The 11,936-nt window shown below is 42.4% G+C and overlaps 1 protein-coding gene across 4 annotated transcripts in view; it reads right to left on the bottom strand.

The window, feature by feature from the left end:
* The window catches only part of LRRC8D (leucine rich repeat containing 8 family, member D), a 125,614-nt gene that overhangs the window by 112,276 nt on the left and 1,402 nt on the right, over nucleotides 1-11,936 (bottom strand). Inside the window, exon 1 of one of the 4 annotated variants that reach the window (XR_001361541.1) lies at nucleotides 11,415-11,825. The exons of 1 other annotated variant lie outside the window; for it this stretch is intronic. The gene's annotated coding sequence lies outside the window, so the exon portion shown is untranslated. 2 more of the 4 variants (XM_005863362.2, XM_005863360.2) reach the window with 2 other exon arrangements.

The following is an 11,936-nucleotide window of genomic DNA, read 5'->3' as shown; positions in this document are numbered from 1 at the left end:
ATCCCTGCAGACTATGCAGTGGTTTGGGGGAGGAGGGTGAGATGAGTGTTGGCCAATTTTCTACAAACATTTTCCAGCTTTCTTGGTTCATTTTTATATCAGCTGTTCTACAGTCCTCTCTTCTTTTCCTTACTCTATATTCTCCTTTCTGATCTAAACTCTTTCCCTTCCTTTTCATTCCAATTCTCCTTTTGCAGAAGCCACAACACAAATTATCATACATGCACTAGGAATGGCAAAACAATAGCGCTCTGCCTATCCACATGGATTCTGCACTATTTCTAAATATTTATTGGGTCACAATTTTCCCTATGTAAGGACTCCTCTTTGTTCTCTCCCAAATCAACTTTAAAATACAAATAAATCTTCCTTTACCCTTATCTTCTGGGTAAGTGATCTCTTTCTTCACCTCCAAGTGGCACTTACCCTTCATTCTCTACCACTGGGCCCACCTATCCCCTTCCCTCCTATCATCATCTGCTAGATCAGTGGTTCTCAACCTTCCTCATGCCGCGACCCTTTAATACAGTTCCTCATGTTGTGGTGACCCCCAATTTCATTGTTACAAACTGAACATAATTAAAGCATAGTGATTAATCACAAAAACAATATGTAATTATATATGTGTTTTCCGATGGTCTTAGGCGACCCCTGCCAAAGGGGTCGCGACCCACAGGTTGAGAACCGCTGTGCTAGATGCTTTGTTCTTATCTATATATATAAAAGCCTAAACAACTGTTCAACCAGTAGCCATGACGCGCACTGACCACCAGGGGGCAGATGCGCAACGCACAGGCATGGAAACGTGGAACAGACTGATGAATCTCAGAGGGAAGAGGAGAGGGAGTAGGAAGAGATTAACCAAAGATCTTATATGCATACTAGAGGCCCAGTGGGGTCCCTCGGCCTGGCCTACGCCCTCTCGCAATCAAGAACCCCTCAGGGGATGTTGGAGAGCCAGTTTCAGCCCAATCCCTGCAGGCCAAGCTAAGGGACCCCACCAGTGCACAAATCCGTGTACCGGGCCTCTAGTACTCTACATATTTTCACTGGAAAATATTACTCCTCAGGCAAGACAACCCCTTCAAATGCAGCCACTCCAGACATAACATACCAAATGTAAAGGGCAGAAACTGTTACCATTTTAAGTATGGGGCTTTAGGATTGGGCGAGGTATAGGTGTGACAGGAGCACACGAAATAATAAAATCAAGTTTTGATTCGTTTCAACTTAAAAATTGCTATTGTGCCCTAACCGGTTTGGCTCAGTGGATAGAGCATCGGCCTGTGGACTCAAGGGTCCCAGGTTCGATTCCAGTCAAGGGCATGTACCTTGGTTGCAGGCACATCCCCAGTAGGGGGCGTGCAGGAGGCAGCTGATCGATGTTTCTCTCTCATAGATGTTTCTGACTCTCTATCCCTCTCCCCTCCTCTCTGTGGAAAAATCAATAAAATATATCTATTTTTTTAAATTGCTATTGTGCTTTTATTCAAATCCTATGCTTCTGTTTGCCTGGCCACTAAAGGGCTCTCTATTTCTAAGGACCAAAGCTCACAGGCTGTATCCAACCCACAAAGCTATTCTGTTTGGCCTGCAGGAAGGATTTTAAGTGTTGAGTTAGCCAATCTTGTAAAATCAGATGTTTATGTCATAATTCAGATTTCTGGGTTATAGTAAAAAAATCAGAAGATCTGGTAAGACTGACCCACATTCCCATATGGTAACAATAGATCTGCTAAAAGGACCCTCTTTAGACAGGACCTGTTCAGCACAGGCCCACCCCCATTCCCTCCTGATCACCCTACCCTGAGGTTGAGTGCCAGCTGCCATAAATCATCTTACCTGAGGCCCACTTCAGGCAGTGTTTGGTATTTGCCTGAGACCCCCGGGAGCCATTAGCTAGTTTCCAATTCTATCTTTCTCTGTCTTTGTTTAGTACCAAAATTACAGGTGTAATTATAAAGCTTTTGATTGGTACAGAATTTTCCAGGTACAAATAATTTATAAGAAAAACAACTTAGAACTAAGCAAAAACAAAAATGTTTCATAACCAAAAAACTATAACAGAATGAATTCACTTAAATGAAATTATAGTTGAGCATAATACATCTATAAATACAACAGACTATAAATATAAGATATATAGATATGTGGCTATTTATTAATTCATTCTTTACTTAGAGGATATGAATGATTGTCTTGAATGCATATCTTTGGTATAGCATCTATTCAGCAAGCATTTGGACATAACCCCTAACAGATATTTGCTTATTAGCTACATCTTTATATATTTATGTACAGTAGTTACCATAAGGACAAACCTAATTAGGAGGGCACTATTGGCATTCTACCACCAATTACTGTTAAAATAGAATAGGTTCAGAGAAAACACCAAAACAAGTGATTTAAAATTACCCTCTCAATTCTAGGGTGAACTTTCACTCCAGTGGTTTTACCAACGGGTTGGTATTTTCTAAAACCAATGTGTGCTGACAAGAACGCAAGCTTGAAGCTTGAAGATCTGGGTGCCACTACAGTTCTCCTCTTCCCCATGTTTCAGATCTGATCTACAAGTGAAGAGCACAGACTACATGAGTTGTGAGGTCCCTTTACACCTCAAAGTCTGATTCTCTTATTTATTTTTAACAAAAATATTAATAGGTACTGTAAAATGAATACATAGAAATCTAAAAGAAATGAGAATACAGATTAGAATTCACTTTGAAATAAACAAGACTAGTTTTAAAACCTACCTTTTGTGTGTGTGTGTGTTTTTCCGATCACATAACCTCTCAAGCCTCAATAACCTCACCTGTAAAATGGGAATAAGCCCATCTTCCACTCAGGATTGTTTTGAGGACTAAATTCTACGGCACAGGTTTGGACAATCAGTAAATGTCTAGTAAGTAGTTATTATTATTAACCTTGGTTATTCCATAAATTGTTCCATTACATCTTGACCAATTAAGTTTTAAATTAATTTTTATATCTGATAACAAACTAATTTTAAAAGTTTATTCTGTGGAGTGCTATTGAAAGCATCATGGAGGCCATTTTCCAAAGAACTTGAATTTTCAAACATTTCTCAGAGCTGGGCTGGGGACAATCAGTGAGAGAATTTTGACTGATGGCTTTCCCACTCAAGGTGATGGGTATGAATGTGTCCTGTCTCCCTGTGTGAGACCTGGAGAGGCAGTTTCTGGTGGTCAACATCCCTCAGAGACAAGTGCGGTCCTCCTCGCGTTCCTTCTCCGCCCCGCTCTGCAGAATTCATTGCAGTGTTGGTGATCTGTCGATGCTGAGATTTAGCAATGGGATTTATGGGTTGCTGGGGAACGGAAGCCTTCTCTGGCAGTGTTCCTAACTATTACCAGCAAGCAGAGGAGGAAAGTCAAAACATTTTTAAGAAATGAAATGTTCCTGATGGAGGCTAACATCGATATTGGTGAGCCTGCCCCAACAGCAGGTGTCAAGAGGAGGACACAGACATCTTGAACACCTCAGAGCAGGAGCAGTGGCCAGACTTCTGATTTCACTGACTAGTAAAACTTCAAAAGGATGATTGTCATAAAATTGCCAGGTTTCAGGTGACTAAAGAATGACACCAAAGAGCAAACTATCACCACCCTTTCTTAAAAGGAAAAAAATACATATTAACACCTCAAAGTACAAAGGACAACCCAAGATTGTTTCTAAAAGTCTCTTTATACTGAATAAACTTAGCACTAAAAACGGAAAAGCTTGCTATATATTATCTTGATTTTTATTTTTGCACAGTCTGGTGCAGCTGTCATCAGGGACCCACTCTGGAAGCGGCTGCTCAAAAATAAACTGTGGCCCTGCCGGCGTGGCTCAGTGGTTGAGTGCTGACCTATGAACCAGGTCACGGCTTGATTTCTGGTCAGGCACATGCCCAGGTTCCAGGCTCGATCCCCAGTGTGGGGCGTGCAGGAGACAGCCGATCCATGATTCTCTCTCATCATTGATGTTTCTATCTCTCTCTCCCTCTCTCTTCCTCTCTGAAATCAATAAAAATCTTAAAAAACACACACACACACAAAAACTGTGAGTTGGGCCCATCATGGCAGCCAGACCAGTATGCAGTGTCTCATGGGGGCATCAAGGGCCACACTGTGAAGCATCTTCTATCTTGGTTATCCCTTCCAAGGATACAGATGTATCTTTAAAGCTCCTTGCTTGTCTTAATAACCAACTGAAAACTACTAATGTTTTGAAACCTTTTTAAAGGTGTCTTCAGTTGGTACCTAGCCTTTATGTACAACTATGTAAGATAGTGGTTTTCAGTTTTGGCTGCACATCAGAATCGCTTAGGAGTGGGGAAAGCTCCTTTCAAACTGAAATTCCACTCCCAGGCATTCTGATTCAATAGAGGCCGGGCTCATGTAACTTTAAAATACAGTTGACCCTGGAATGACAGAGGGATTATCGGTGTCAGTCACGCCTGCAATCAAAAATCCACCTGTAACTTAAATTGGCTTACCACACTGGAGGGTTCCCAACTTCAGATGGAAACTATGTATTCCCCGAACTGATTCTGATGCCAATTAGCGTTAAGAAAAACTGGTACCATATGATGACGGGAGATTTGACTTTGAGTGGTGGGCACACAGTGCAATATACAGATTTTGTAACATAGAAACCCATGCCTGAAACCTATACGTTCATGTTGACCAATGTCACCCTAATAAATTTAATTAGAAAAGGAAAACTAGTACCATATTTTCTTGAATTCATCCTGAATTTATGTCTTATAAAGCTTTATACCTCTTCATGCATCCCTGCAGGAGGGCAAGCCATAGGTGGGACACCAGGATATCAGTGGAGAACAACACAGATAGGAAGCAGGCAACTGAAATACCACAAGGTAAATAATCCTGACTTCCTCTGTCCCTACCCTAGTGGTTTCACGGGCTTCGATAACATCTCCTCCCAGCTCTCTTCTTTCCAGATGCTGGAAATCCTAATATTTTTACCAGAAACACAAATGGGCAAGGCCTATTCTCATGGAGCCTCCTAGAATGGATTGTAGATTCTAGCCGAATGCCCGCTTCCTGGGAACCATTACATTGGTCATTCTGGTGCTGGTGTCTTTCCTAAAGCCAGGTGCCCATGCTTTGAACAAAGCACAGTGGAAACTCAATTAAGACTGTGTTTCCAAAATCTTTTTAATGAAGCTTAGCATTTCTCATCCTTTGTCATTGCAAGTGGGCCAACATTTTGAAAGTATGTTTGAAGCCTTTTCCTGGGTTTGCCCACCAAAACACCATCCTATGACAGTTTCATAATTTCCCCCTTAATACCTGACCTCATATTTGCCCACAAAGAAACTCACCTGCAAATCTGATTACTAACATATCCCAGTTTGGTTTCCTTGGAATAAATCCCCATTGGTTAGATATTTCATAATTCACAAGAGCTTACTGTCATCTGCAGACCTAGGAATTCCACTGTGGACTCCTTCTTTTGGAGCAATTATGTAAATAAGACCCGAGGGACCCCCTGTTTACACAGGTCTAAGCAGAAGGGAAATCTTTATCCTTAGAAATCTTTGTTTGTGGTCTTTAAGGTAGATGGAGTCAAATGCTTACTCTGTCACTACATGTGTAAGCTGTACCTAATCACATCACCTCCCTGGGTCTCGATTCTCTCACCTATAAAATCCAAGTGTTGATCCCTCCCATCTATAAAATTCTTTTTATTCAAAATGATACACTGCATCCTTAATCCCAAGGTGACTTCAACTCTGACTCAACCTCTGAAAGTATAAAAGAACAATATCTAAAAGTTTTCAAATATTTCCCCCCCAAAAAAGTCTCACATAGTCACAAAACACCCCTTCTTCTCATAATAATATCCTTCATTGCCAGAGGATACAGACACAGCGCAGAGGTGAGAGTAGGCACACTGTACCATTTGGATAGACAACACATTGCACACATTGGCTATGAGATCTGAAATTTTGGATGGCTGCCACCTGAACCAAGAAGCGTATTTAAATCTAGTTTGTTGGAGAAATCTAGAACATTTGAAGAACTTGGCACTGAGTCACCTAGGATTTCTGACCTGCCTGCTTCCAAAGACATCTGAGAATGGCAATTTCCTAATATCTTCTCAATGAAATCTGATAAGTATGAAATTTATACCAATGACAAGCTAAAGCCTAATTCTGAAAAATGGCTTGTTTCTAAGCCCAAATCCTCTCTCCTTCTCCAAATGTAAAGCTGTCACTAATTAAGTATTTTGGGCATACTAGCAAAAAGAAAAGGGGAAAAACACACACAAAAAAACACCTTAGCCTGAGTGGGAACCAAATTCATGCATGGTTGTTGCCAGTATCAGTTCTCCTGTTTGCTTCTTCACAAATTTCAAAAGCAACGGATCTGGCAAGCTTCAGATGTGCACACAACATTAAAAATTCTTTTAACAGAATTACAAAAACCCCAGAGGATGGAGTACAGATTTCAGAAGCTTGCAACAGACTCAAATAATTTCAAAAGGGCACCTCAGGTGCAAACATAAGCAAGAACTAAATGCAATGGAGCATGACCACAAACACAGATTTTTCAGAAGTTAACTAAGGACTACCAACCCCTGGAATTCACTTCTATCACTCAGCGCCCCGGCTCTCAAATAGGACCGGCAGTACCAAACTACTAGGTTTCATGTAGCATTGATATTAGTGACAACAAAGCTTTTGACAAAGTCATCCTCTATCCCTCCCTCATGATTAGAAGACAGAATCAAGATTTTAAAAATCTCAAAAGACCCGAAGACCGGCCCACAATAAACAGGATAACACCGAGCAGGGGACAAAAACAAACAAACCAAGACTTCCACTCAACTTTACACACAAAAAATCTGCCCAATGAATACAGGATGGAGCAACTCCTGCAACAAATATCTGAAGTGTTTACTGTCCAGTACCTATACATGAGTCTGTGCTACACACTATGTTGTTGTTTTTTTGGTTTTTTTTTTTTTTTTAAGGCAGTGTTTTGATCTTAAGCTGCACTAAGTAGATACTTATGCTTTGGTGTCAGGAAACAGCTGTTCTACTGTACTCTTGGCTGACCAGATCCCTTCTCAATTACCATATTCAATTCCAGACAACCATTACTCTCCAAGAGATACTGACAGACTGAGAAGACACCTAGAAACCATGTCCCACCCAGGACTGTGAAAAGAGTTGGGACTATTTTGCATTGAGAAGAATTAATTAGGGGGAGGGAGACATCATACTGTCTTTGTGCACTGAAAGCCCTGTTCTGTGGAAGTGGGTAGTTCCAGAGGAATAGAATCAATGGATGGCAGTTTCAAGGAGGCAGTCTTCAGCTCAAATGATAAACTTACACAGTCCAAAGATATAATGGCATGCCTTCAAAATACAGCAGGACCTCGAATAACATCGTTTCATTCAAAGTTGTTTTGTTATAACACTGATGAGATGCCATAGGAACTTTAAAATCTTGTTTATATCGATTAGCCTATGATACAACAAGCTTCATTATATATTGTTTCACTTAGAGTTGCAGAACCTATTGAAGATATTAAGTGAGGTCACTTAACAGAGTTCCCTGTTCCTTGGGGAGTTTAAACAGAGGCTGCCTAGCAAGTGTAAAAATGTACTACAGGCCCTAACCGGTTTGGCTCAGTGGATAGAGCGTCGGCCTGCGGACTCAAGGGTCCCAGGTTCGATTCCCATCAAGGGCATGTACCTTGGTTGCAGGCACATCCCCAGTGAGGAGTGTGCAGGAGGCAGCTGATCGATGTTTCTCTCTCATAGATGTTTCTGACTCTCTATCCCTCTCCCTTCCTCTCTGTAAAAAAATCAATAAAATATATTTAAAAAAATAAAAATAAAAATCATCATTCTTCCCCCTCCCCCAAAAAATGTACTACAGTTAGATCAGGATCTCTCTAAAATTCCAGTTCCCACTTACCCAACATTAGATATACTGCCTGGATAGCTCACCTGCCATGATCTCAAGAATGCCCTTTGCTTATTAGGATTTGCCTAGATCAGTGATGGCGAACCTATGACACGCGTGTCAGAGGTGACACGCGAACTCATTTTTTTGGTTGATTTTTCTTTGTTAAATGGCATTTAAATATATAAAATAAATATCAAAATATAAATCTTTGTTTTACTATGGTTGCAAATATCAAAAAATTTCTATATGTGACACGGCACCAGAGTTAAGTTAGGGTTTTTCAAAATGCTGACACGCCGAGCTCAAAAGGTTCGCCATCACTGGCCTAGATCCTAATCACATTAGGCCTCAGCACAGCAGAAGTCTCCTAGATTGGCTTTCTAACCCTTGTTTTCCCCACATGTCAAGAAGGCCTTTCCCTTCAAGGCCTATTCTGAGATGTAACTTCACTTCACAGTGGCCTTTCTGTTCACTCTCTTGCGCAGGGTTTCTCAATCCTGGAACTACTGACATTTTAGACAGGATAATTCTTTGTTGTAGGGCAATAACCTGGGCATTGCAGGATGTTTAGCAGGATCCCTGGCCTCTACCCACTAGATGTCAGTAGCACCTGCCTCTCAGCTCTGACAAGCAAAAAATGTCTTCACACATTGCCAAATGTCTGCTGGGAGGCGAAACCACCCCTTGTCGAGAACCACTCTTCTTGAGGCAAATGATTAACACCACTGTCCTGTGGTTCAAGTTTTCCACTAACTAGATTCTTTCTACCTTCCTTCATTAGTCATGTTCTCAGCTCCAGCCAGCAAACCTACTTACTATTTTTGACCTATGACAGATCTCAAAGCTTCCCCTAATGGGTGTTCCTTCCTGCTTCTCCAACACACACAGCACTTCCATCCGGCTCCAAACACCATTTCCACTTACAGTATTCCTTGACCTTCTAGACCAGTGATTCTCAACCTTGGCTGCACATTAGAATCACCTGGGAATCTTTTTAAAATCCTGACTTCTGGGCCTCATCCTCCGGAAATTCTGTTTCTTTGTTACTAATGTTGTGGCCCCACCCCATAACAAAGAAACAGAATTTCCGGAGGATGAGGCCCAGAAATCAGGATTTTAAAAAGATTCCCAGGTGATTCTAATGTGCAGCCAAGGTTGAGAACCACTGGTCTAGAGATTTCTGAAAACAAGGACTGCTCTTAGGTAACCACAGGTGATCACAGCCAGGCGATGAGGCCTGCTGTCCGCTCCGCAACCCTTTTATTTAATGATGTTTACTTTGAATTTATATTAGTTCACACAAACACTCCATCCATGCTTTTGTTCCGGCCCTCCGGTCCAGTTTAAGAACCCATTGTGGCCCTCGAGTCAAAAAGTTTGCCCACCCCTGTACTAGACAAACGAAACGTTTCCTTCTGGTGGCATCCTCACGTGCACCTCTTACCTACCCTCTATTAGTTCAAGAATCCTCTCCTTCCTTGTTAAGGCATCGCAGCACCTACTCTGGTTCTCTGCTTCCTGCTAGTACTCAATAAATATGGGCTGCCATTTCTTAGATGTCAAAGAGCAGCTCCCATTATATGTGAAATCCCTTACCAAATACCATTTTAAGAACATATGATCATGAGTACAGTTTTTTTTAAGTATATTTTTATTGATTTCAGAGAGGAAGGGAGAGGGAGAAAGACAGAAACATGATGAGAGAGAATCATTTATTGGCTGCCTCCTACACGCCCCCCACTGGGGATCAAGCTCACAACCCGGACATGTGCCCTGACCAGGAATGGAACCACGACCTCCTGGTTCATAGGTCGATGCTCAACCACTGAGCCACACCAGCCAGGCCATGAGTACAGTTCTGATGAAACTACTTTTTCATAGCCACTGCCAATTTACCTACATTACTGAGACTGAACCAAGTCTAATTTCCAAAATACAATTACCAAAACAATTTAGCTATTGCAATATACCAAACACATCAAAATTTTCTAAAATTAATAATAATAAAAAAGCTCTGGAGGGGATTTAAAAAAAAACAATAAACTTAATTCCATGCAAAAAAAAAAAAAAAAAAAAAAAAGCTCTGCACAAAATAAAAGAAAAAAAGGCCAAGTTTTGACCAAGTTTAATATATATATAATTCTGGAAACCTTGGTGGGGAGAAAAAGATATGAATATGGCTCAATACTTTTACTGTTTCATCATAATGGAACACACTGGGGGAATGGTCACTTAAGGTCAGTTTCCTCTCTAGCCTTAAGGTGTTATGTTTTAATCAAGAAAGTACATACACACCCACACTTCAATGCAAAGTAGAAAAATCTGAGATGAAGTGTTTAAATACATAAAGAAAGCATGTCAATTCATGATTGTGAATTTTTCCCCTCCAGCTCCATGGACTGCCTAATCATCTTATGGGAGGCTCCCAAATAACCTAGAGCAGTGGTTCTCAACCTTCCTAATGCCGCGACCATTTAATACAGTCCCTCATGTTGTGGTAACCCCAATTTCATTGTTACAAATTGAACATAATTAAAGCATAGTGATTAATCACAAAAATATGTAATTATATATGTGCTTTCCGATGGTCTTAGGTGACCCCTGTGAAAGGGTCGTTCGACCCCCAAAGGGGTCGCGACCCACAGGTTGAGAACCGCTGATCTAGAGAGACCAACCACTCCAAATAAAACTTTGCCAGATTTTAACTACCTCTTTCACCTCAGGATCTTTCCTATCTTGCTCTTGCATTTTTAATGTCAAACATAGAGGCGACAACTCTAATCCTGTCCCAACTAATGGTGTTTAGTCAAGTATCTATAAACTGTATATACAAATGTTCCTTGAAGACCCCATTTACTGGTTATGGTCCAGGATTCTTCCCACAAGTTTATAAGAATCAGAGGCCCCAGAAGCGCTAGCGGGGAAGGCCTGAATCACAGTCATTCTTGGCACTTGGAAGTGCCCTTTGGTTGTTTATGAGGTAAACAGCGCTCACCATTTCTGCAGACAGGAATTCCCTACCGGTCCAGACTCTTCCAACGCCCGGCACAGAACACATAGTAGGTGCTCAATAAAGGCTTACTGAATGGCGTTTTATTGTCAAAGCCGCTGAGGAAAGTTTCCAGGCGTCAGCTATCTCTTTACTACTGTGTCTCTTTCAGAGTATGTCCTAATAGCTTTCCTTGCCCAACACGAAATATTTCTCAAACTCAAGAAGGAATCTGCAAAGCTGAAGGAGCCATGTATGAGAACAAATGGGCCCCACCATGGGCTAGGACTTCCCAACACCTATTCCCTACCTCTCTGTTTACCTCCTGAGAGATCCCTTCCTCTCATGTTTGTGCTTCTTCTTTCGGAAAACCCTACCTTCCCACCTTCTGCCACTGCCACACACACCCACCCACCCAACTGTGTACCGGGTGGGACCCCACACCCGACCTCCCCTCTCCAACAGGGACCTACCTTCCTTCCCTCGACCTGTAGCGGCTTTTCTTCACTGCGGCCGACTTTTTAAGAAACCAAAACCTTATTTCTTCAACCGTAAGAGATACTCCAAGTAAAGGACACCAGAGAGAGGAAGGCCCCTCTCTACCCTCCAGCAAGCGGAGGTGACGGCTCGCTGGGCAACCATCCCCCAGCCCTCCTCCTTTCCAAGCCCCGGGACAGGATTCCAGCACAAGTCCCGCTCCCAAGTGCCCACGCTGCAAAACAAGCTAGAAGCGGATTTTACCGGTACCCAACCCGGAGATGGCCCGCAGCGGGTTGGGTGCACCTGCGCGCCTCCAGCTCCCTCCGCCCCGCGCTGGGGGCGGGGCGCGGCCCCACTTCCCAGCCCACCCGGCGCGGGGAGAAAACGGGGAGGCGTTTCTGGAGAAGTTCAAGGGCTCACCTTCTGAGCACCCGGCCAGCAAGGCCAGACACCAAACACCCACCTCCGGGAGGAATCAGCGGAGCCGCACCCGGGTGTCCCCGCCCTTCCTCCTG

The sequence above is a fragment of the Myotis brandtii genome, unplaced genomic scaffold (genome assembly GCF_000412655.1).
Source record: "Myotis brandtii unplaced genomic scaffold, ASM41265v1 scaffold177, whole genome shotgun sequence".
Classification (NCBI taxonomy): domain Eukaryota; kingdom Metazoa; phylum Chordata; class Mammalia; order Chiroptera; family Vespertilionidae; genus Myotis; species Myotis brandtii.
The sequence above is the reverse complement of the archived record's forward strand: the minus strand, read 5'-3'. Positions and strand labels throughout refer to the sequence as shown.